The 27,534-nt window shown below is 39.0% G+C and overlaps 1 pseudogene; it reads left to right on the plus strand.

The window, feature by feature from the left end:
• Positions 1-15,839: 15,839 nt before the first annotated feature.
• Positions 15,840-15,959, plus strand: LOC129904814 (5S ribosomal RNA; annotated as a pseudogene).
• The last annotated feature ends 11,575 nt before the right edge of the window (positions 15,960-27,534 follow it).

The following is a 27,534-nucleotide window of genomic DNA, read 5'->3' on the forward strand; positions in this document are numbered from 1 at the left end:
ATACACGTATCCTGGCCCTCTATTGAGGGGCTCAGTGAATAATGCAGTGAACTGTGCACGAGAACATATCCTGGCCCGGGACTCAGGGAAAGAAGTGTTACAATATACACGAGTAGAGTAGTGAGTAACTATATGCAATTTAAATCATTATCAGAGACTCGACAAAATAAGAAAGTTAAGCTTTTGTTTGAGGACCCGAGTAACGGTGTAGTAATCTCGAGTGTCCTATAAATGCCATTATGGGCTGTCTCAATTATAATCTCAGGGCTCCTAGACATGTACTAAAGTAAATCCAAATCGCTTATGGAACCAGAAACATTTGTTAACATATAGTCTGTAAGACTTGGAGCCTGTACATTTGTTACCTTTTTAACATATAAAAGTTTCTAGGGAAATAGTTTGATTATTATAAAAGTTCGATATTCAGACGTAAATAAGAGATGCTAAGAATGGAGTTACCCCGGAACTCATATCATGTTTAACCTACAACCAAGACATGCCAGAAGAAGAAAGAGAATAAACTATATATGGTCTGTACTTTCCTTTATGGGATCTGCATACACATATTTCATACCCGGCCCATCATGGGGCTCGGTGAATCATTATGGCATCATAATCTCACTTTCGTACCAAATACGTATCAAAGGAAATGAGAGATAGCTTTCCACATACTAGTGTTTAACACATAGAAGCCTTACTAGGCAATACTCAATTCTTGCAGAAATTCCAATACTAAGCAGTGGATATGGGTTATGAGGCATACTTGGAGTTTTGGGAATGGAATTATCCCCACATTCCACACACACTTTATTTAAGGCTAAAACTTGCCAAAAGGAAAGAAAGATAGTTGTATGAACTTATACCAAAACATGCCAAGAGAAAGCTTTACATACCTCTTGGGAGTTACCCTTTATCCTGCTCGCCTCATCGTCTTCTGAACCTATTCAATATAAATTAATATGAATATCAACTACTCTTAACTTTTCAGCATCTGAGGTTACGCCTTAATGTTAATGGAATCTATTTCCTTAGTCGTTTCCTCGGCTAGTCCTTTAGTTTGTTAAGGCGTTAACGAAAATTGGGCAGCACCTCCCCTATAATGTGCCCTATCCGAATTTCCAATTAGGTCCCTAAGACCTACAGCCAACCAACAACAAAAACCTGCAGCAATTCATACCAACAATATACAACATAAATCCCAAACGACTTATTAAAAAATACGATATCAAAATAGGGCGTCTAGCCTTTATTTTTGTGACGCCTTTAATTATACGTAACGAGGGGTCATGGGGTCTCAACCAGCAACAACCTAACCCACATTAGATCATATTTAGACCCTGCAACAACCAGCCAATACCCCTGCAGCAGTACTTCACAAAGCAATACTTTATTTCGACAACAATTCAACTATAACGACTACAAATTAGTTTATTCCGAACGCCAAGTATTTCTAAGCCATTTTCATATTTCCAGCCACCAATAGGGCGTGTAACATGATCCATAAGAACTCATAAAGCTCAAATTTAAAGAAGAAACCTTACCTTACGTTAAACTTGTCAAACTCGCCAAAACTATCCAAAATGTGAAATCTGGACAGCTTACTGTTTTACCTTGTCGCTTCATTTCGAAGGGGTAATGGAGGGAAACAGGATTTACGCCCTTCATGAAAGTTATAGACATATGTCTTAGGGTCGCAAAAAATTTAGAATCATCCCTACATCAATTTTGTACAAAAAGATATGACCAAAATACTTACAGCTGTCCGTGTGGAATTTCCAAAACCAAATTTGAGCAGTACCTCCTCTACACTTCATCACCACTTTTCAAGCTGATACAAGTAGAAATGGATTTTGGAGTCTGAATGAAAGCTATAGAACCACGAAATACCTTTCCAAAACATATTAAATCACTCGAAACGAATCTGTACACAAGAAGTTATACAAATATTACTAACCACTGTCCCTTCCAAAAACGGGTTTATTAATTAACGTTTTCTCTTATTTTCTCTTCCAAATTCCAATTGCAAAGCTGGAGTTTTACTTCCATGAAGGTCTTAAAATACATATATACGTATCCACGTACTCAAGGTACACCTTATATAATTAATTCACGGAAGAAAATTGGAAAACTCACCTTTAATTCTTCAAAAAATGTTGCTGCCTCTCTATTTCCCTCTTTCACGTTTTGTTCTCCAAGGCTGCTGCTATTTTTTGGATAATGAACAACTAAGGAGTCATATACATATATATATATATATAGGGTGACACGTGTCATCCCCTAAGGGTGACACGTGTCAAGCCCTTATTGGGCCACCTCAACACACGACCAATGGGGTGCTGCCACGTGGCAGTGGGGTCCACCTCCCCCAAGCAGGTGGGTCACCTACTTGACCCCAAGCAGGTGGGTCACCTGGCTGCTTGAGGTGCTGCCACGTGTCGCTTCTTCATTGGCTACCACGTGTCGTCTTTTTTTTCCCTTCCTCGCGGGCTCGTAACCTCGTCTTATTTTATGTACCTATGTAATCCGTGCTACGTAAGTTTGATATATGCTTAAGTAGCTCAAGTGCATATGACTTTTAACTTAGTAGCTTACATAGGTAAATCGAGTCCTACGACTCATTACTTGGCCTCCAATTCCTTCCGGACTCCTATGATTTCATCTCCAACCTTCTCTAGTATGGGGTATCACATTCTCCCTTCCATAGAGCCGTTTGATAGTGTCGTAGCATATCCGGTTCATATGGCTGCCCAAGGAACTTATGAAACATTCTGAGTTTAAAAGGGTGAGGTGTAACATCCTTCCCCCCTTTAGAACATTCATCCCCGAATGTTAAACAAAACTTCCCTTAGATCTTATACAGACCATCGGGGGATTCGTTTCTATTTCCTTACACATATTTCCATCGAAGTACTTAGTATACGAGTTTCAGGAGTTGGGGTTACCTATTTACCTGGTATTTTATGTCCTCTTTTTAATTTCTTAGGTCATCCCCTTTTCTAGTTTTGATTTTGCCACAATACCTTGACGAAAGGCACGTCTTCAGTTCGCAACCTTCTAATTTGCCAATCGAAGATGGCAATAAGTTTCTCCTCATAGGATAACTCTCCCATCTCATGGACTTCATTTATGGAATATACCCTGGGTGACTCGTCAGTATCTAATGGACTAGGCGTATAGTTTCCAACTAAGGTGGTAAGCTTAACTTACCAGCCACGTTGCCCACCTTATGAGTAACTTGATACTGTCTAACGTATTCCGGGTCAAGTTCCTTTTCTAGGTGACCCTATGTTGAACATCCAATCATCAACTTGAACTCTGTATGTCGACGTCGATTATCTGTATATCATTCCTGCCGACTCTGGGCTTTTAGTCAATAGCTTGCTTAATCATGTCGGGGCCATTGGAATACTGGAGTAGTAATTATTATTGTAGGCAACTTGATAAGTGAGGGATAATTATTCCGACTACCTTCAAAGTTAGTCTCCCGGCTTGTGACATATCTTCTAGCGTCTAATAGTGCGCTCAGTCTGTTTAGTAGCTCGAGGGAGGAATGCGGTACTAAGACCTGTCTGTGCTCCTGATCTCTTCTTGGACTGATCTCAAGGCATTAATTATAATTAAAGTCCCTTTATATGGGATATTAGATGACGAAACCTCACGAAACCTTACTACTTCCTTGTCATATAACTTCACCTAGTTCTAGCGGCATAGGTGGTCTTGCTTGGAAGCAAATAAGCAGATTCGTTAGCCTACTCACAATAACCCATATAGCACCCTACTCTTACAGAGTACAAAATAGGTTCCTAATGATGTTAATAATCTGGGAACCGTTAGCCTCGTATAGTCCTTCTCGACTCCTTTCAGAACTTTAACTGGCGTTTGATCTTTTGGATCCTGTTTTTTTTTTTTTTGTCCTCAGAGTTGGCTACCAAGTGGTGTCAAAATTCCCTCGTCCACTGGCCCATATAGCCATTTTGCGGTTTCCCTCTCATTAACTAACTCTATGTTGACGAGTTGTGGCATTCAAGTGCGTCGTCAATTAGCAATTAGCTAAATTTCTTTTTGAATCCCTGGGGAGTTTCACGCTCGAGACCAATCATCATCCTTCTTGTTTTTCTTAATCCCTTGTTACAATTTCCTTAACGTATCTTATAATACTCTGGGTACATAATCTCATATCGTTTCTCCGTTACTAGTTCAGATTCTTCCATCTCGCGCGATCACACCAGTACTAACGCATTAAGTTCCATCAGAATTTTGAAGTTAAGCGTGCTGGGGCGAGAGTAATATTGAGATGGGTGACCTTCCTGGGAAGTCTTCGTATATCGTTTCACTGTAATCCTTTCTACGATGTGCGGACACTCAATTTAGCCCAAGATTTACCTTAGTGTTGTCTCGCGAGTCTTTATGTTTTGCCCTGTCCTTCCTTTGTTATCTTGCGACCAGTATCGGCGTAGACCTTTAGTTCCGCTATGACCATGTCCCTTTTTGGTCATTTTGGTTTAACTTCCCCTATTGTATCCCCCCCCTTTCTGTACGCACCCACTCATTAGGGTGGGTTATTGAGTAGCGCTAAAGTTCTTTCATATAGTGACCCTTGGAGCCGCTTTGACTCTTGTCTATTATTACCTGGCATAGCTTTAAAGGAATTTGACATATACACTTCCCTATCCTCGATTCACTTTGTGTCTTTTTCATTTTATACCATAGAAGACTTTTTATTCCTTTGTCCTTGGTTATTTATCTATCGCAACATTATTTGCGACCAACTCTATAGTTAACATTTTGGCTTTTGATCTAGCATGTTATCATTATCCTTCGTAGTGTTTCTTAATTCATTCGACATCCTTTCTTGTTTACACCCTTTTGTTTTTATATGCAGACGCCTTCTAGCGTTATGTTGTTTAGGGTCTCGTCACAACCTTCTCAACGCTGCCTTATGTAGCATTCTGGCTTCCGTTCAATTACTGGTGGCTTCCAGACCTTTCTAACTTGGTTCGGCAGGATATCTTATTAAAGTTTAGACGTCCATCTCAAATATATTACCATATCGATTGCCTTCACCTTACTTTTGCCATTTTCTCATTAACTTCCCCCCTTTAGAGGGTACTCGTGCTTTCCTCTGTATGTACTTGTAGTCATTCCAATTTCAATTAGGCGGTACTAGTATTATGGGAATAACTATTCCAGGTTTTCTTAAAGTAGTGGCTTTGTCCTAACCTATATCCTTTGTTTCCTGGGATGAATGGAAGTTGTTCCAATTATTTTTTTAGTTTGCCATCCTCGTCCCTTGAGGGTTCCACTATTTTTGGGGCGACGTGGTGTACCCGCATCATTTTTTGTATCTTAGGCTCCATACTCTTACTGCGTACTCAACGCAGACTTTTAACTTAGGCAATGCGTAGTAAGTGCGTCTTACTAGTGGTTCCAATTTATCCCTGCATACTCGTATCACACTGTTCAGTTCATACTTACATATCCCCCTTTTAAATCGTATATATATTTGGTTCCTGACATCTCTTTGAGGTGCTTCTATTAGAGGTTCTTTCCCCAATTAGTCGGTGGCAAATTATAAACTATTATCGTACATCATTTTCCAACCATTGTTGGAAGGAATCAGAACCTCTTAAACATCACAGTACTTTTTTTTTTAGTACTTGACCTACCTGGTCTCCTTCTGAGTTTATCCTCGAGTTATGAACAATTCATCTAATTTACAATTAGGAGTTGAGGGCTTGGTATTTTTTTAAAAGAGTGAAACTCATTCGCGGGACATCTTATCCTTCATTCTGAGCCCTTTGTGTATATTCCTACAATACAAATACGGCCGGAGATACCGTAATGTGAACTTTACTACTTAAATAAGCCTTTGTTCCTCCGAAATAAAATTCTTCGAGTGAAAAGGGAGCCCCTTATTGACGAAATGAAGGGTACCTCTTACAACTTTACTTTAGCATAATACGGGTACTCGGTATCAATTTCCAAGATATGTTATAAAGGTACGTTTTATTCCCTTTTCTTTGTTCTAGGAAAATTTCGGTAGAGTTTCCTCTACACTCCTTACTATCTCAAAACCTGCACGCAGAAAATGCCAACAATGCCTCACAGGGCCAACATATATATATACATATCATATCACAGCCGCACAGGGCTTTCAATGTCATCTCATATCGCAGCCACACAGGGCTTTCAACGTCAACAATAATATAAAAATACCGGACTTACCTCATATGTCTAACTTAAAACTGCATCTGTTGCACTTTCTGTCTGCTTTCCTTTCAGGTTTCAACTTTATATTTCAATACCTTACCTGACGAATATCTTTCGTGGCTTTACTTTACTTACCTGCATGCTTTATAACTTTCTATGTCATCAATTACTTTTTTCTGTTGGTGTTATCCTTCTGTTAAGATCCAAGGTTAGTATAAGGAATTTTTCCTATGACTCAGATCTAAAGCACGATCTCAGATGTAGAAGAAAAGTAACATCCTAAATGTCCTATAGCTTCCTGTTTATAGATGTGGCGCGCAACACATCGATAACCAAGACTCTATTAGACACGGTCTGCAGACACTCCGAGGACGAACTGCTCTGATACCACTTCTGTCACGACCCAACCCCGTAGGCCGCAACTGGGGTCCGACCTGGACCCCCCGTACATATATCTATTAGCTGAGGTCACATTGAATCATAAATAAGACAATATCATGTAACAGAGCCCCACTGGGCGATAACATTTTCATAAACCTGTAGCCCTTTTCATTTGTACCACAACCCGATAGGGCATGCAAGCCGACAAGGCTGCCATAACATAATAACATATATCATATATCATGTAGACTCAGCTTAATCAAACTGACATACACAACCCACATATACATGTCTGCAGACCTCTAAACATATAAATGACAACATATGGCGGGACAGGGCCCCCGCCGTACCCCTGAATGGATAAAACAATTTCTATACATTCGTGGACAGTATCAAAAACTAGGCTCCGATACAATGGAGCCTCTTCCAGCTGAGCTGCATGGAATCCTAAGCTGACGGACTCCCAAAATCTGTATCTGTACCTGCGGGCATGAACGCAGCCCCCCGAGAAAGGGGGTCAGTACGATATGTGTACTGAGTATGTAAAACATAATATAATACAACTGGAAACATATCTGAGATAGAGAATCAGGGGATAAGATATCAATTCGGAAACATGTACCTGTACTTTATGAATTACAAAAACATGCATGTTCGAGTCATATCATATAGCCGGCCCTTTTGGGGGTCCGGTGAATCATCTCTGTAAAACCATCATGGCCCCAGTGCCATCACCACCTTATTACAACACATCATCATATATTTATACACGTATCCTGGCCCTCTATTGAGGGGCTCAGTGAATAATGCAGTGAACTGTGCACGAAAACATATCCTGGCCCGGGACTCAAGGAAAGAAGTGTTACGGTATACACGAGTAGAGTAGTGAGTAACTATATGCAATTTAAATCATTATCAGAGACTCGACAGAATAAGAAAGTTAAGCTTTTGTTTGAGGACCCGAGTAACGGTGTAGTCATCTCGAGTGTTCTCTGAATGCCATTATGGGCTATCTCAATTATAATCTCGGGGCTCCTAGACATGTACTAAAGTAAAGCCAAATCGCTTATGGAACCAGAAACATTTGTTAACATATAGTCTCTAAGACTTGGAGCCTGTACATTTGTTACCTTTTTAACATATAAAAGTTTCCAGGGAAATAGTTCGATTATTATAAAAGTTTTATATTCAGACGTAAATAAGAGATGCTAAGAATGGAGTTACCCCGGAACTCATATCATGTTTAACCTACAACTAAGACATGCTAGAAGAAGAAAGAGAATAAACTATATATGGTCCGTACTTTCCTTTATGGGATCTGCATACACATATTTCATACCCGGCCCATCATGGGGCTCGGTGAATCATTATGGCATCATAATCTCACTTTCGTATCAAATACGTATAAAAGGAAATGAGAGATAGCTTCCCATATGCTAGTGTATAACACATAGAAGCCTTACTAGGCAATACTCAATTCTTGCAGAAATTCCAATACTAAGCAGTGGATATGGGTTATGAGGCATACTTGGATTTTTGGGAATGGAATTATCCCCACATTCCACACACACTTCACTTAAAGCTAAAACTTGCCAAAAGGAAAGAATGATAGCTGTACGAACTTATACTAAAACATGCCAAGAGAAAGCTTTACATACCTCTTGGGAGTTACCCTTTATCCTGCTCGCCTCATCGTCTTCTGAACCTATTCAATATAAAGTAATATGAATATCAACTACTCTTAACTTTTCAGCATTTGAGGTTACGCCTTAATTTTAATGGAATCTATTTCCTTAGTCGTTTCCTCGGCTAGTCCTTTAGTTTGTTAAGGCGTTAACGAAAATTGGGCAGCACCTCCCCTATAATGTGCCCTATCCGAATTTCCAATTAGGTCCCTAAGACCTATAGCCAACCAACAACAACAACCTGCAGCAATTCATACCAACAATATACAACATAAATCCCAAACGACTTATTCAAAAATACGATATCAAAATAGGGCGTCTAGCCTTTATTTTGTGACGCCTTTAATTATACATAACGAGGGGTCATGTGGCTTCTACCAGAAGCACCCTAAACCACATTAGGACATATTTAGGCCCTGCAACAACAAGCCACACCCCTGCAGCAGCAACTCACAAGAACGACACTTTATTTCGACAATAATTCAACTATAACGGCTACAAATTAGTTTATTCCGAACGCCAAGTATTTCTAAGCCATTTTCATATTTCCAGCCACCAATAGGGCGTGTAACCTGCTCCATCAGAACGCATAAAGCTCAAATTTAAAGAAGAAACCTTACCTTACGTTAAACTTGTCAAACTCGCCAAAACTATCCAAAATGTGAAATCTGGACAGCTTACTGTTTTACCTTGTCGCTTCGTTTTGAAGGGGTAATGGAGGGAAACAGGATTTATGTCCTTCATGAAAGTTATAGAAATGTGTCTTAGGGTAGCAAAAAATTTCGAATCATCCCTACATCAATTTTGTACAAAAAGATATGACCAAAATACTCACAGCTGTCCATGTAGGATTTCCAAAACTAAATCTGGGCAGTACCTCCTCTACACTTCATCACCCTTTTTCGAGCTACTACAAGTCAAAAATGGACTTTAGAGTCTGAACGAAAGTTATCGGCCTCTGAAATACCTTTCCAAAACATATTAAATCATTCGAAACGAAATGTACTTAAGAAGTTATACCCATATTACTAACAACCGTCCCTTCCAAAAACGGGTTGGTTAATTAGTTCTTAACGTTTTCTCCTTCAACTTTCTCTTATTTCTTTCCAAGTGTAAACTGCAACCATGGTTCCGTAGACATCGTAAAATACATATATACATATCCACGTGGTTGAGGAACGTCGTAGATAATTAATTCACAGAGGAAAATTGAAGAACTTACCCTTAAATTCTTCCAGACATGGCTGCCTTTCCCTTCTTCATTTTTCACGTTTTCTCTCCATGTTTTGGACTGATTTTCTGGCTAATAATGAACTAATTAGTCACAATACACATATATATAGGGTGGCTATGGGGTGACACGTGTCCAGCCGTGATTGGTCCACCATATCTATGCAACCAGTTAGGGGCTGCCACGTGGCAGCGTGGGGTCCATCCCAAGTAGGTGAGTCACCTGCCTGCTTGTCACCTGCTTGCTTCACTTTCGTATGTTCGGAAACTAGTTTTTGCTCCCTCTCGTAGGTTCGTAATCTCATCTTATTTTATGTACCTATGTAATCCGTGCTACGTAAGTTTGATATATGCTTAAGTAGCTCAAGTGCATATGACTTTTAACTTAGTAGCTTACATAGGTAAATCGAGTCCTACGACTCATTACTTGGCCTCCAATTCCTTCCGGACTCTTATGATTTCATCTCCAACCTTCTCTAGTATGGGGTATCACATTCTCCCTTCCTTAGAGCCGTTTGATAGTGTCGTAACTTAAGTGGCTCACATGCTAGCTTCTAAGTAACTTAAGGGACATTCCGAGTTAAAAGATGTGGGGTGTAACATTTATTTTTTATAATACATCATTATACTACTGTGCTATACCTTAAATAATTAATTCACAGAACAAAATTGGGCCTTACCTTTTCTATGGACAAAACCTGTAACCCTCTCTTTTTAGATTTCTAAGTTTTTCTTCAACTTTTTCTTGTTTGTTCCAAGTGTAAATATGAAAACATGATCCGTAGGCATCCTAAGAAACATATATACACATCCACGTGGTTAAGGAACACCATAGGTAAGTAATTCACGGGGATAAACTTGGAAACTTACCTTAATTTTCTCTTGAACAATGGCTGCCTCCTTTTGCTCTAACGTTTTCTCTCTTTGGTTTTCTCTCATTTTCTAATTGTAAATGTTTAATATGATGACTTAGTCATCAACTAGAATAGATATACTTTCCCTTAGGAAGTAAAACATGTCAAGCCCTTATTGGTCCACCTCAACCATGCAACCAATGATGGGTGCCACGTGTCCTTGATGGGGACCACCCCAATTAGGTGGGTCACCTACTTTACCCTAAGCAGGTGGGTCACCTTATTGCTTGAGGTGATGCCACGTTTCCTTCTCCTCTCTTCCGTATGGGTTCGTAACCTCCTCTTACTTTAAGAACCCGTGTAATCCATGCTACGTAAGCTTGGTATGTCTTTAAGTAACTCAAGTTTATGATACTTCTAACTTAGTAGCTTACGTAGGTAAATCAAGTCCTATGATTCATTTCTTGGCCTCCAACTCATTCCAGATTCTCACGACTCTATTTCCAGCCTTCCCTCTCACGGGGTGTCACATTCTTCTTTCCTTAGAGTTGTTTGACATGTGTGGACAGTAGGGGTCTCATGGCCACTTTCAAAAAGACTAGGAACACATTTCAATGTTCAAAAGTGTGGGGTATAACATCCTTCCCCATTTAAAACATTCATCCTCGAATGTTAACTCGTTTTATAGGGTTTTATGAGGATTTCAGGGGTTTCTGTTTCTCGCTGCCTCTCAATTAGTTAGGAGGTTAGATTACCTTTGGCATATGGTGAACAAGTACGTATATCTCCTTTTTGACCTTTTAGGTCATCCTCTTTCTGGTTTTTGATTGCCACAATATTTTGACGAAAATCACGTATTAATCCATGATCGTCTAATTTGTCGATTTAGGATGGCGATAGATTGCTCTTCGTAGGAAAATTCCTTTATCACGTGAATTTATCCATGGAGAATATTCTAGAAGGGTTCACTTATACTATCACGGGATATTGACGGGTGGAAGACTAGGTTTATTGTTTTTAAACCAGATAGTAGGGCCACTTCGTAGGTAACTTTGCTTTTTCTACACATGATCTGATAAAGACCAATGTATCTCGGCTTGGTTTTCCCTTTTTTGCCAAAATTCTTTACTCCTTTCATGGTTGTGTCACGACCCAACCCCGTGGGCCGCGACTAGGGTCCGACCTGGACCCCCGTGTACCTATCCATCAACCATAGTCAAATTGGACTATGTATAACGTGATACTGCTCACAAAAACCTCAATGGATTAAAACTTTTTCAAGTTCATATAGCCTTCTAGATATAGGAACCAAACACATGAACCCAGTGGGTGGTAAAATATTCATACACGTGTAGCCTCTTTCATTTGCATCATGTCATGAAAGGGAAAGCCAGCCAACAAGGCTACATCATAATAGCTTTCACAACATATCGCATAGGCATAACCAAAATAAACTCCTAAACAACCCACACACATATGTCTACAGACCTCTAAGAATAGGAACGACAACATATGGCGGGATAGGGCCCCCGCCGTACCCCTGCATAAACAAATATATACATCGCAGGACTAGTACCCAAAAGATAGGCTCCGAAATAGTGGAGCACTTCCAACATGGCTGAGTGGAAATCCTAAGCTGGTGGATCTCTGAAATGAACATCTGTACTTGCGGGCATGAAATGCAGCTCCCCCAAAAAAGAGGGGTCAATACGATACATGTACTGAGTTTATAAGCATACATAACTGAGATAACAACTGAAACAGGAATGCAGGAAACCAAGTATAGCATTTAATAGGGTATTGTACCTGCATCTCATAAAATAAAGTCATGTATCCATTATCACATACCGTATCCGTCCCACTTGGGGACTCGGTGTTATAAACATATCATCTATCATGATAGGCATATGTATATTATTAGCACTATGGGACGTATAGCCCGATCCATGTATATAGCAAGCACATGCTGAGGAACGACAGCCCGATCCATATGTCACATGATAATGCCGAGGTACGACGGCCCGATCCATATATTACATGATGATTCCGAGGTACGATAGCCCTATACATATAATGCATAATAATGCCGAGGTACGACGGCCCAATCCGTATAATGCATAACCTGTCGTGGAACGTACGATCCGATCCTTACATAGCAAAATATGTCGAGGTACGTTCGGCCCGATCCATATATATATCATAATGCATATACGTGCACACAAAAATCTGTAACATATCAAACATCTCTTAGATATCATCATAAAGCATGTTCAAGAGCCCCTAGGTATAGGAGCTTACACATTCCAACACTATTCAACCCATAGGAGGCTCAAGCGTCGTAGTTCAACTACTTCAAGGCCCTTATCAATCAAGAATGGGTACAAGTCATGAGTTACATCCAAAATCTATAAATGGGCTATATCCAAATCCATGTCCTATAGCACCTTCGTCCAGTCTTTCTAGAAGTAGGAAAAGACAAGCTTTACATGTACCATTTCCTATCACTTGGAAGACTTTGAAAAGTAATGACTTAACTTGTTACAAGAGTTCTAATAAGTTGGAAGTGAACAAAAGCCTTAACTCACACTCAGAGTTTTAAGAGTATAATAAATTCAAACTTCATATACACAATACTTACATCTAAGTAATGCCAAAAGAGAGGAAGAATAACTTTACATACACTACTTCTTAGCATATAGAAGACTTGAGGAATGGAAGCTTAACTACTTTAAGAGTCTTAACATTCAACAATAGACACGAATTATGAATCATGAATCATGTTCAGAGCTCATGAATAGAGTTACCCCAAGATTCATACACACATCACTTGTCACTTAGATCTAGGACATGCCTAAAAGAAAGAACAGATAGGCTTTACATATTTATACCAAAACATGCCAAAAGAAGGAATAACTTTACATACCTTTTACGGACTTTTCTTAATCACGTTCTTGTCATTGTACTCCAAACCTATTTAACATGGAATCAATATGAATATCAACCACCTTAGAATTTTCCAGCATCTTATATAACCTAGGAGTACTCACACCATTCATTTCCTCGCTTGCCTTCTCGACTAGTTCCTTAACTAGTTAAGGCGTTAACAGAAATTGGGCAGCACCTTCCCTATAATATGCTCTATCTGAATTTCCAATTATACTCCTAATAACTAAATACAACCAACAACAACCTGAAGCACATGTATAAGCAGTTCACACCAACATAATACAATACAAACTGCAAATGACTCGCTTGAAACCACGATACCAAAATAGGGTTTCTAGTTTTCATTTTGCAAAACCTTTAACTATGCAAAATGGGGGGTCGGGTGGCTGTAACCAGCAGCTCCCACACCCCTTTTAGTATATTTTTAGGCCCTTCAACACAACACTACAACCTGCATCACCACACCACAAGCACAACACCTTGCTTCGACTATAATTCAACTATAGCGACTCCAATTTAGTTTGTTTTTAACGTCCAACATTTATATGAAGTTTTTACACTTACAGAAGAATAAAAGATATATAAAACACCCTATGATATCACCATAAACTTCAAATTGAAAGAAAAGACCTTAACTTCTCCGAAATTGGCCAAAACTAGACAAAACCTAGCCTCGGAAGTTCGTTAGAGTGCTGAAAAGTAGTGGACTGTTTGTGTCACGTTTTTGCTACTCCAAATAGAACTTTTTCGCTATTAAACACCTTCATATCACCGTAGGATATCTTCAATAATTAATTCACAAAACAAAATCAGGCCTTACCTCTTTCTTGGCTCAAACCCGTAGCTAGTGTCTCGTTTTCTCTAACTTTGTCTAGTTTTTCTTTTGCTAAGTATAGATGCTGAAATGAACAATTAGTCAGCAATATATACTTATATACACCTCCTTAGAAGGATCCACGTGGCATCCCCTAAGGGTGACATGTGGCATCCCCCTAGGGTACCACCTCAATCATGCACCCAATCCAAAACCGCCACGTGGCAGCGTGGCCCTACCTCAAGTAGGTATGTCACCTACTTGGTCCAAGTAGTTGCATCACCTACTTGGTCCAAGTAGTTGCATCACCTACTTGGTCCAAGTAGGTGCATCACCTACTTAGTAAAAGTAGGTGCATCACCTGCTTGCTTCCGAGTAGGTGCTATGCCTCCTTCCACCTCTCCCGTGGGTTTGTAATCTCGTCTTACTTTAGGAGCCTATGTAATCCTTGCTATGTAAGCTCAACATGTACTCCAGTGGCTTAGTTATGTAAGTCGTCCAAGTTGGTATCTTATGTAAGTAAGTCGAGTCCTACGACTTGTTATTTTGGCCTCCAACTCATTTCAAATCCTTATAGACCTATTTCCAACCTTCACTCTTAAGGGGCGTCACGTCCTCCCTTTCTTAGAGTTATTTAATCATGTTATAGATAATCTGGGTCACGGGACAACTTTCAAGAAGCTTAAGAAGACGTTCTAAAGCATAAAGGTATGTGGTATAAAAGGTTGGCACCTTTAAAGGCACCCAGTTGCTCAATTAAATTTCCAAAGAGCGATGTTAATTGTCTGCATATAGCTTTTGTTGACTTTGGACAACTAATAATTTTCCCTGAACAACTTTACTTTCAATACCGCTTAGTTTACCACGTCTGGGCTTATTAGTTGTGTTTTACCAACCCCAAACCAATCAATTGGCGACCCACACTATCTACCAGCCAAAATCTCGTATAGGGCCATTCAGATACTAGAATAATAGTTAGTATCATAAGTATTCCTGACATGTGGAAGGCAATTGTCCAAGCCACCTTTGGGGCCAACCGCATAGGCCCGCACAATATCGTCTACCATGTTGCTAGTAGACCTAGTCCATCCATCAGTTTGAGGGTGAAGTAGTGTATGAAGACTTATCTGTCTTCTCAGTTTCTTCGCGGACTGACCTTCGGTAATTACCTGTAACTTGGGTTCCTTCGTCTGGGATAGTAGCTATGGGGACTCCGTAAGGTCCTACCACTCTTTTACTCTATAATTTTACACCTTCTCGGCTGAGTAGGTAGCCACTGATTAAAGGAGTATGGGCTAATATCATTAATCCACAGGTAACATTCCCTCTACACTCATCTAGCGCTGGAGTGTGAAGTAGGTCTTGTAGCCTAGGTCATATTGTGGAATCCTCGACCTGGTGTATTACTTCCTGCCTTCCATAAATGACATCAACGGATACCCTTACCTTTTGGGTTTTGCTCTTTGGCCCCCAGTTTTGGTTGCTAAGTGGTGTCGAAATTCCTTCACCCACTGGCCCATATAACCATTCTGCGGTTTGCCTATCATTATCTGGTATTGTTTTGAGAAACTATGGGATGCAAGTGCGCCATTAGTTAGTAATCAGCTAATCCTGTTGGTTTTTCTCAAACCCTTTTTATAACTCCCTTAACGTATCTTATAATACTCTGGGTACATGGTCTCATGTCGTTTCCCCGCCGCTAGTTTGGATTTTTCCATCTCGTGTGATCATACCAGCCCTAACGCACTAAATTCCACCAGAATTTCAAAGTTAAGCGTGCTTGGGCGAAAGTAATACTGTGATGGGTGACCTCTCTAGGAAGTCTTAGTGTCGCGTTTCATGGTAAGCATTACATTAATGTATTGGGCACTCAACTTGGCCTAAGATTTAACTTAGCGTCATCTCACTAGTGTTCATATTTTTCCTTGCCCTTTCCTTTATTACCTTGCAACCGGTATAGGGGTAGATCCTTAGTTCCATAATGGTATTGTCATTATTGAGCCCCTATATCTTTTATCTTGTACTTACTCACTTAACCTGATGTTTATATATCTATATTCGTAGGTTGCACGACCATTTTGACGCAACCTGTAGGAGGTAGACGTAGTCCTTCCGTCTACTGGTTCATTATACTATACACATTTCACTCACATTGGAGCTTATTTGTCCTATTCTGTTATACTCCTTCCATTTCTCATATTCACTCTTTGTTGTTCTCATCTCCAATCATAGGAGGTTCTCTATTCCCTTTCCTTGGTTATTTATCTATCGCACATCATTTGCGACCAACTCTATTGCCAAATCTTGGCTTTTGACCCAGCATGATGTCATTATACTTTATAGTGTCTCTTGAGTTATTCGATATCCTTTTATTGCTATATCCTTTTCTTTTTATACGCACTCATCTTCTAGCATTATGTCATTCAAGGTCTTGTTAAAACTTCCTAACACTACCTTACATAGCATTCTGACTTCTATCTACTTACTGGTGGCTTCCCGATATTTCTAACTTGGTTTAGCAAGGGATCTTGTTGAAGTTTAGACATCTATCTTAAATACGTTGTCACATCAGTTGCCTCCACCTTACCCTTGCAATTTTCTCAGTGGCTTCCCCCCTTTAGAGGGTACTTATAGTCTCCTTATACCTTGCTCTCCATCTCTATGCCCAATTTTAAATTCGTTCAGTCTCCTCCCCCAATCTTCTTAGCACTATATCATGTCCTCATCTTCCTGCCTATTTTATAGTTTGATTACCCACTTATGAAATCTTGGCTAAGTCGCGTAGCGATGATAACCTTTCTATACCTGATGTGATATTCCATCTACTAATTTGTACTTTGAATAATGTGACCCAGGAAACAACTCATCTAAGGCCACATTCTACTTATCTTTATAAAAAGTTAATATACACTTGTAGCCTTTCCAAGTTTTCCTTTAACTAGGCAACATTTGTATTCTGGTATTCATTGTCCAAGGTCCTCTTGAAGTAGTGGCTTCCACAACCTATATCCTTTGTTTTTTTGGTATGAATGGAAGCGGCGCCATTTATTCGTTAAGTTTGTCGTCTTTGTCTCTTACGAGTTCCATTATTTTTGGGGCGACGTTGTGTACGCGTATTACTCCTTTATACCTTATAGCCCTTACCCTTACTGTGTACCCAACACAGGCTTTTAACTTAGTCAACGTATATCAAGTACGCCTTACTAGTGGTTCCACTTTATCCCTGTATACTTGTATCACACCGTTCAATTCATACTTACATATCTACCATTTAGTTCGTACTCATATTTAGTTACTGACCTCTCGTTGAGGTGTTTCTGTTCGAAGCTCTTTCCCCAATTAGTCGGTAGAGGGATATAAACCATTATCATAAACCATTTTGCAACCATTGTTGGAAGAAACTAGAATCTCTTAAACATCACCGTACTTCTTTTAATACTTGACTTACCTGGTCTCCTTCGGAGTTTATCCTCGAGTTATAAACAACTTATCTAATTTACAATTAGGAGTTGGGGGCTTGGTACTTTCAAAATAATTGAAGCTCAATTACTGGACATCTCAACCTTCAACTTGAGATTCTTTTTTGTTCTACAGCACAATTACAGCTGGAGATACTGTGGTCTAAACTGTATTGCTCAAAAAGACTTTTGTTTCTCCGAAATAAACTTCTCAAGTAAAAAGGGTATCCCTTATTGACGATATGAAGATTACCTTTTACATCTTTAATTTGGCATAATATGGGTACTCAGTATCCATTTCCAATACATGTTCTAAAGCTATGTTTTATTCCCTTTTTCTTGTTTTGGGAAAATTTCGGCAGAGTTTCCTCTACACTTCTTACTATCCCACAACCTGCACGTAGAAAATACCAACAATGCCTCACAAGGCCAACACACACACACACACACACACACACACACATATATATATATATATATATATATATATATATATATTCGTATTATATCATAGCCACACAGGGCTTTCAATATCATCTCATATCGTAGCCACACAGGGCTTTCAATATCAACAATAATATAAAAATACTGGACTTACCTCGTATGTCCAACTTTAAACTGCATCTGTTGCATTTTCCCTTCTACTTTTCCCTTCAGTTTTCGACTTTACATTTCAACCATATGTCAATACCTTACATAATAGATATCTTTCGTGCCTTTACATTACTTACTTATGTGCTTCATAACTTCCCATGTTGTCAATTACTTCCTTCTATTGGTGTCGTCCTTCTGTTAAGATCCAAGGTTAGTAGAAGGATTTTTCCTATAACTCGGATCTAAAGCACGATCTCAGATGTGAAAGAAAGGTAACATCCTAAATGTCCTATAGCTTCCTATTTATGGATGTGGCACGCAACACATCGATAATCAAGACTCTACTAGACACGGTATATAGACACTCTAAGGACTAACTGCTCTGATACCCCTTTTTTCACGACCTAACCCCGTAGGCCGCGACTAGGGTCCGATCTAAACCCCTATTTACAAGTCTATCAACTGTGGTCGAGTTGAACAATAAACAATGTAATGCATATGAATTAAGTGTAGTCAAACCGGACTACAAACAACCTGATATGTGCTTGAGAACCCCTATGGGTCATAACATTTTGTATATTTGTTTCCTCTTTCATTTGTATCATAATATGAAAGGGCATGCAAGCCGACAAGGCTGCCATAATATAATAACATATACCATATATCACACAGATCTAGCCGAACCAACTGACATATGCAACCCATATATACATGACTGCAGACCTTTAACAATATTAATGACAACATATGGCGGGAAAGGGCCCCCGCCGTACCCCTGAATAGACAAAATAGTTCTATTCATCAGTGGTCAATACCAAAAGCTAGTCTCTAATACAATGGAGCCTCTTCCAACTGAGCTGAGCAGAATCCTAAGCTGACGGACTCCTAAAACCTATATCTATACCTGCGGGCATGAACGCAGCCCTCCCGAGATAAGGTAGTCAGTACGATATATGTACTGAGTATGTGAAACATAACATAACACAACTGGAAGCATATCTGAAATACAGAAGCAGGGGATAAATATAGCCGACCCTATCAAGGATCCGGTGAATCATATCTGTAGTACCATCACCTCCTTATTAGAACACATCATCACATCATCATATATATACATACGTACCCGGCTTTCTAGTGAGGGAGCGATGAACAATGTAGTAAAATTATGCACGATTACTATTCCAGGACCGGGCGTGATGAAATAAGTGTTAGAGTATACACGAGTATAGTAGTGAGAAACAAAACACAATTTAAATCATTATCTGGGACTCAATGAGGTCATCAAGTGAACTATCACTTGGAGATCAGGGTAGGAATGTAATTGTCAAGTGCCCTCTAACTGTGACTCGGGGCTATATCAGTTAGGATCAAAGGGGACCCTAGACATGTACTACAGTAATGCTAATCGCTTATGAATTCAGAAGCACTTGTTGTCATTTAGTCTCTCAGACTAGGAGCCTGTATAGTTATTATTTCTTTAACATATATAAGTTCCTAGGGAACTAGTTTACTATTATTAGAGTTTGATGTTCGAAAGTAAATAAGAGATGTTCAAGGATGGAGTTACCCCGGAGCTCGTATCATATTTAACTTACAACTAAGACATGCCAGAAGAAGAGAAAGAATAGGCTTTACATACCTATACCAAAAACATGCCAAGGGAAGCTTCACATACCTGTTACAGGTTACTTATTATCCCATTTGTCTCATCGTCCTTTCCACCTAAGTAACATATAAGCAATATGAGTATTAAAAACCCTTGTCTTTCCATCACCTTAGGCTACCCATAAGTATTCATAGAACTCAACCCTTCACTTGCTTTCTCGACTAGTTCCTTAACTAGTTAAAGAGTTAACGAAAATCGGGGAGCATCTCCCCTATAATATGCCCTATCCGAATTCCCAATTACATACCTAATTACTACATCCAACCAAAAACAACAACCTACATCTCATCTACAAGTAAAACATGGCAACATTACACAATATAAACTCCAACCAACTTGCTGAAAATTACAATACCAAAATAGGTTTCTAGTCTTTACTTCACAAGGCCTTTAATTATACGAAATGAGGGGTCGTGTGGATAAAACAATCAGCACCCACACCACTTTTAGAACACATTTAGTTCCTGAAACAAACCCCCACACACCTGCAGAAGTACACCACAAACACAACACTTTACTTCGATGACAATTCAATTATAGCAATTCCAATTTAGTTTGTTTCAAACGTCAAGCATTTCTATGACATTTCCATATTTACAGACACCTATAGGGCATATAAACCACTCCATAACAACACCATGAAGTCTAAATTTAAAGGAGAAACCTTACCTTACCCGAAATTGGCCAAACTGCCAAATTGCAACTCCGAAACTTTTCAAACTTGCTGAAATCGCGCGGACTGCTTGTTATCCGTTTACTGCTGATCCAATCCATGATTTTCCATTATTAAAACCTTCATATTATTTCCAAACCCTTACAAAAACGTTGGATAATAGAACCAATCCATACATTAACAAATGGCTTCCCAAACTCGCTGAAAATTAATTTCGGAAACCCCCTTAACGTATTAAAAGTTGCGGACTGTTTGTGCCACTTTTACACTGCCCCAAATTGGAATTTATTGTTATAAAACATCATTATAAAAATGTTCTATACCTTAAATAATTAATTCACAGAATGAAATTGAGCCTTACCTTTTCTATGGACAAAACCCGTAACCCTCTCTTTTTGGCTTTATAAGTTTTCCTTCAACTTTTTATTGTTTGTTCCAAGTCTAAATCTGAAAACATGGTTCCGTAGGCATCATAAGACACATATATAAACCTCCAAGTGTTTAAGGAACACCGTAGGTAAGTAATTCATGTGGAAAAACTTGGAAACTTACCTTAGTTTTCTCTTAAACCATGGCTGCCTTCTTTTGCTCTAACGTTTTCTCTCTCTGGTTTTTTCTCCTTTTCTAATTGAAAATGTTTAATATGATGACTTAGTCATCAACTAGAATAGATATACTTTCCCTTAGGAAGTGGAATGTGTCATCCCGTAAGGGTGACACATGTCAGCCTCTAAGGATGATACGTGTCAAGCCCTTATTGGGCCACCTCAACCATGCAACCAATGAGGGGATGCCGCGTGTCCTTGGTGGGGACCACCCCAATTAGTTGGGTCACCTACTTTACCCCAAGAAGGTGGGTCACCTTCTTGCTTGAGGTGATGCCACGTGTCGCCTTCCTAGGCTGCCACGTGTCCTTCTCCTCTCTTTCGCGTGGGTTTGTAATCTCCTCTTACTTTATGAACCCGTGTAATCCATGCTACGTAAGCTTGGTATGTATTTAAGTAACTCAAGTGCATAAGACTTCTAACTTAGTAGCTTAAGTAGGTAAATCAAGTCCTATGATTCATTTCTTGGCCTCTAACTCATTTCGGATTCTCACGACTCTATTTCCAACCTTCCCTCTCACGGGGTATCACATTCTTCTTTCCTTTGAGTTGTTTGATGTGTGTGGACAGTAGGGGTCTCATGGCCACTTTTAAGAAGACTAGGAACACGTTTCAAGGTCCAAAAGTGCGGGGTGTAATACCTATGTGGCTGCAATATAAAATTATATGAATATATATAAGTGTGCCTTGTGAGGAACTGTTGGTATTTTCTGTATGCAGGTGTTGAGGTAGTAAGAAATACAGAGGAAACTCTGTCTAAATTTTCCTAAAAATAAGAAGAGAATGAGATATAGGGATTTAGTATGTCTTGGAAGGTCGTGCCTACAACAATGATGGGATTTGGTTAAATCACGAGTATGTCTGACCTTGAGAAATGAGTTAATTACTGAATTGACAGCAATAGAAAGTAGGAGGTCGATACTGGTATGGTAAAATGAATTTGGAAAAGACTTATGTCCCTAAGAAGATGATTTAGGAAACACTGATAGATCTGGATAGAATGATATATTGAGGTATCGACTGAATTGATACTCAAGGATAAACTATGATGATGTATAGTTAAAATAAGTAACAGTACAATAAAGACAAGAGTACAAGAAAAAAAATGATTGTGACGGATATGAAGTATTACTAAGACTAACTGAAAACGGTACATAACCCATATTAAGAATTATGAAAAAGGTTAAGAAGTATTATACTAGGGGACTGAATGCGAACAGGATACCATGTGAACATAACGAAGAGCGTTGTGAGAATAAGGAAAGTTTAGTAAGGAAGTAACTCAAAGGTATGACGTCGTCCATGTTATTAGAATATAAAGATAGGTGTGAAACGGAAAAGCGAGCTATGAAACAAATAAGGAAGACTTATCAAGTTCTGTAAGGAAAGTTTTGAATAGAGTTTATATGACGACGAAAAGGACAGCTAGTGTAAGGAAATAAAGAGCAATATGGAATTCCTTGCGCACAACCAAAAATGGACATAAGCTGGAGGAATAATAAGGAAATTCTAATAGAGGCACCAAGATAGACATATGTAACTGAATACGAGGATGGAGCAAAAGGAGAATGTGTAGTTATAAGTTTAAAGGGGTATTACAACAACATGGTGTTAAGGTAGACCTATTATTGAGGCAGGCTCGATATGATGTTAAGAAAGTGAGCATCAGGCTCATAACAAGGATGAAATCTCATGAGTCATAAAGAAGTATTATGTATATGCGACTCGAGTACCAATAATTAGACTGGATCAGTACCTCACAATTAGGTTAAGATGTCGTACCTTGGCAACCAAAGGTATACAAGATGTAAAGGAAGGCATAGATATGGTGCAGTATACCAAAAGTATTGGAAAAGAATCATACGCATTAGAAAATTTGAAATAAGGGCGTAAGGTAAAACACCAACAGATAGTGACATGGGTACACCCTAAAGGGGGGAAGTGACTTCAAAGGAGGTCCCATGATGGCATGAATTAACATAATATAAAAGGTAGGAATGAACGGATAAAAGCCAAGATGATATCTGAGACAGTGCGGAGGATTATTGGGAAGGACCTTTAATAATATGAAGGCAAAGGATAGGTGCATACAAAGGGGATGAACACGATAACAGATCATAATGAGAACTTAAAGATATTATAAGGGATAGACATACTACACTTGACTAAAGGTTAGGATGTTGGTAACAGGGTTACTAGCTATTGGCATTGTGAAATACAGGTAGCAAAAGAGAAAGGATAAGAAATCTCTCCTATATTGGAATATTACAAAACCTAAGAGTAAGTGAAGGAAATAAAAAAGTATGGAAAAAGAGATGGTAAGTGCGTGTTAGTACAATGACACATGTAGAGTAGAGTAAGCCAAGAGTAGGAAAGATTATACTAAGAGTAAGATCAATTGGTTACTCGGTAAAAAAAAGTCGGTAATAGCAATATAATTTCCATATTTTGAATCTATTAAAGAAAAGTGTAAGGTGGTTCGAGGAAGAATTATTAAGATATAATCAGTATTAAGGACAAAAGCTATAGTAGAGCCCTGACCTTGATTGTATGAGGTAAGATACTAGTATAGCGACGCTAAGGCATTTTTCTGGATTGCTCTAGGTACCTACACACGTTTGTGCAAGGATTACAATATGATGTGTGATAAGAGAACCAAAGAGTAGATCTAGGTAAAAGTGCAGGATAGCATGTCTAAGGTGTTACAGGTTGGATTAAAAGAAATTGTACAATAGCTTAGAAAATATTGAGCGTCAGAAGCTTGATAGCCTATTACAGGAGATGGAAACCCCGACCTGATATGGATTATGGTATAGGCTGACCTCGTATTAAAAGGAAGCATGACTTCATACAGGTTATGGTGGATAGGCTGACAGAGTTGACCTATTTTCTTCCAGTTAGGAAGGCTTATTCAGTTGAGGGTTATGCGAGATGATATAGCAAGGGGACAATGAGATTACACGGAGTTCCCACACCTATTATCTCAGACAGGGAAGTTAAATCTACAGCTAACTGTTGGAGATCACTCTAGAAAGTATTGGGAACATAGGTGAATCTTAGTACAATATTTAGCCCTTTGATTAAAGGGTAAGCCCAGAGGTGATCCAGCAAGTTGTGGTTGAAGCAAAGCTTATCCAGGAAAAACTATTAATAGACTAGAGTTAACAAAAGTCATACGCAGATAGTCGATGTCAACCTTTAAACTTGAAGTAGATGGATGAGTATTTGTGAAAGCGTCACCAAGGAAAGGTTTAATAAAATTCGGCAAGAAGGGGATACATTGGTCCTTATCGGATCATTCATAGAATAAGTAAAGTTGCCTATGAATTGGACCTACCATCCGATTGGAAGCAATACATTCAGTTTTTATGGATCAATACTCTGCAAATATATAAGAAACCCTCCTAGAATATTCTTTGTTGATGAGGTCCACATAACAGAGAGGTTAACCTACGAGGAGCGACCTATCCCCATCTTGGGTCGGCAAATTAGAAGGTTGAAAACTAAGGACGTGGCTTCCATCAAAGCAGGTGATAAGAGAAAGATAGAGAAGAAATATCCATATGGATTCCCTACGTCTACATGTAGTCTAAACTCCTGAATCAATGGTGTTGATGAGTAGGAGGCCTATGGATGACAACGGGTATAGAGAATTCCCAAAATCCTGATAAGACCTCATAAGACTAATTAACATTCGAGGACAAATATTCTGAAGAGGGGAAGATGTTACAGCCCACACTCTTGAGCTCAGAATGTGTCTTAAGCTTCTTAGAAATTATCATGTGATCCAGATAATCTACGACACTATCAAACAACTCTAAGGAAGAAAGAATGTGATACCCCATAGTAGGGAAGGTTGAAAATAGGGTCATGAGAAGTCGGAAGGTGTTGGAGGCCAAGTGATGAGTCGTAGGACTCGACTTACATACGAAAGCTACCAACTTGAAAATCTTACCTTCTTAAGCTACTTGAGTTCATACCAAGCTTACGTAGCAAGGAGTACACGGGTTCTTAAAGTAAGACGAGCATTACGAACCCACGAAGAGGAGGAGAGAACAACCTGCGGCAGCAAGAAGAGGCGCCACGTGGTATCATAGGAAAGTTCCATATGGCATCAGGTGACCCACCTGCTTGGGATCAAGTAGGTGACCCACCTACTTGGGGGTAAGCCCCACTAAGGACATATGGCAGTCCCTAATTGATTTCATGATTGAGGTGGACCAATGATAGGCTTAGGGGATGACATGTGTCACCTCCTAAGTCAACATATATATATGTTTTGTGTGACTCTTAGAGTCATTCTTAAGACAAAACAAGAACAAAAGAAAGAAAGGGAACTTAGAGATTAGAGAGAGAGACCTACAGGTTTGAGGGGCTACCAAGGTAAGACCCAATTTCTTTCCGTGAATTAATTATTTAAAGTATCCTATGGTGATATAGTGGTATTTAATTATGTAAAATTTTATTTTGGGGAAGCAAGGAAGAGATATAAACAGTCCGCTAATTTTCAGCATGTTAAGGGAACTTTCGAGATAAGTTTTAGCAAGTTCTAGCAAGGTATGCATTAGTTATCTTCTCCCAAATTTTGGTAATGGTTTGGAAATTTTATGAGGGTATTAATGATGTAAATTTATGGTTTGTATCAGCACCAAACAGATATCAAGCAGCCACGACATTTCAGCCGCAACTAGAGAACTTCCGAGGTGAATTTTGGCAAGCTTTGACAAATTTCTGGTAAGGTAAGTTCTTTCCTTCCACCTTGAAGTTTATGATGTTGTTATAGGGTGTATTATACACCTTTTATTATGCAGGAAGTGTAAGAATGTCTTAGAAATACTCGATGTTAGAAGCAAACTAAATTCAAGTCATTATGGTTAAATTGAAGTCGAGTTGGGTATTGTGCTTGTAGTGCTGCAGATGTAGTTGTTGTGGTGATGTGTTGCAAGGATTAAAATTATCCTAAAATATGTGTGGGATCTTTTGGTTGCAGCCACACCACCCTCCGCTACGTATGATTAAAGGTGTTGCAACATAGAGACTAGAAACCCTATTTTGGATATCATAATTTTGGGTGAGTCGTTGCAAGTTTGTATTATGTAATGTTGATATGAGTTACTTGTATATATGCTGCTGGTTTTTTTTGTTGGTTTTCTGTAGTGAATAGGGGTGCAATTGGAAATTCAGATAGGGCATGGTATAGGGGAGGTGCTGCCCAATTTCTATTAACTCCTTAACTAACTAAAGAACTAGTCGAGAAGACGAGCGAGAAAATGAGTTCTATGAATACATGGGTGCACCTTGATATGCTTAAAAGTCAAGGGTTGTTGATATTTGTATTGCTTTCGTGTTAAATAGGTCAAAGGAGTATTAAAGCGAGTCTAGATGCAATTAACCCGTAATAGGTATGTAGAGCTACTCTTCTTTTCTTTTAGCATGTCTGAGGTATAAGTTATGAATGGTTTGTATATGAAATGTGGGGATAATTCCACTCATGAAACTCTAAATGTAATTCATAGACTTTACTCACTTTGTGATGTTAAGACTCCTGTAATAATTGAGTTATTGCCTTTTAAGGTTGCTAGATCATGAACAGTAGTATATGTAAGGCCTGTATCTTCTTCCTTTTGAAGTGTCTTAAGTATAAATGCAATGGCATATGATATGAGGTGGAGGTAGTTCGAGTTATAAGCTCCGAGTATAACTTGTGACTTTTATTCATTACTTGATATTAGAATGCTTTAAGTAGTTGAACTACTAACCTCGAGTCTCATATCTGATGAATAATAATTGAATGCATCAGCTCCTATTCCTAAGGTCTCTATGATGACAAACATCTCTACGTCTATAAGCTATTTAACCCTGTCTCGATACACGTCTACTATCCTTGAAACTCCATCTAATATGATCCCAAATAATATCTAGTAGGTACTTAAGATGATTACTACTCTGGTCTTTAGGTGACAGTTCACTTGACTGTTTCATCAAGTCTCTGATGATGATGTAAATTGCATATGGTTTCTCACTATTCTACTCGGGCATACTATAACCCATCGTCCTCTGATTCCCATAAGGGGGCCAGAAATATAGTCGTGCCTATCTTTACTCTTCGCTTACCGAGTCCCAGGCCGGTTATATATATATATGTAGAAGTATACAATAATGAAATGTCATATACGATGAAATGAAACATACGCTGATGCCGTATGTAATGATGCTCGTCACCGCATCCCAGGCCGGGCATGTATATGATGATATGATAAAAAATATGGATCAGGCCATACGTTCCTTGACATTGTTTTAAAATATGGATTGGGTCGTACGTTTCTCCGCATTGTTTTGAAATATGGATCGGGCCGTAGGTTCCTTAGCACTATTTTAAAGTATGGATCGGTCCGAACATTCCTTGGTATATTTTAGT

Source organism: Solanum dulcamara, chromosome 9 (assembly GCF_947179165.1).
Source record: "Solanum dulcamara chromosome 9, daSolDulc1.2, whole genome shotgun sequence".
Classification (NCBI taxonomy): domain Eukaryota; kingdom Viridiplantae; phylum Streptophyta; class Magnoliopsida; order Solanales; family Solanaceae; genus Solanum; species Solanum dulcamara.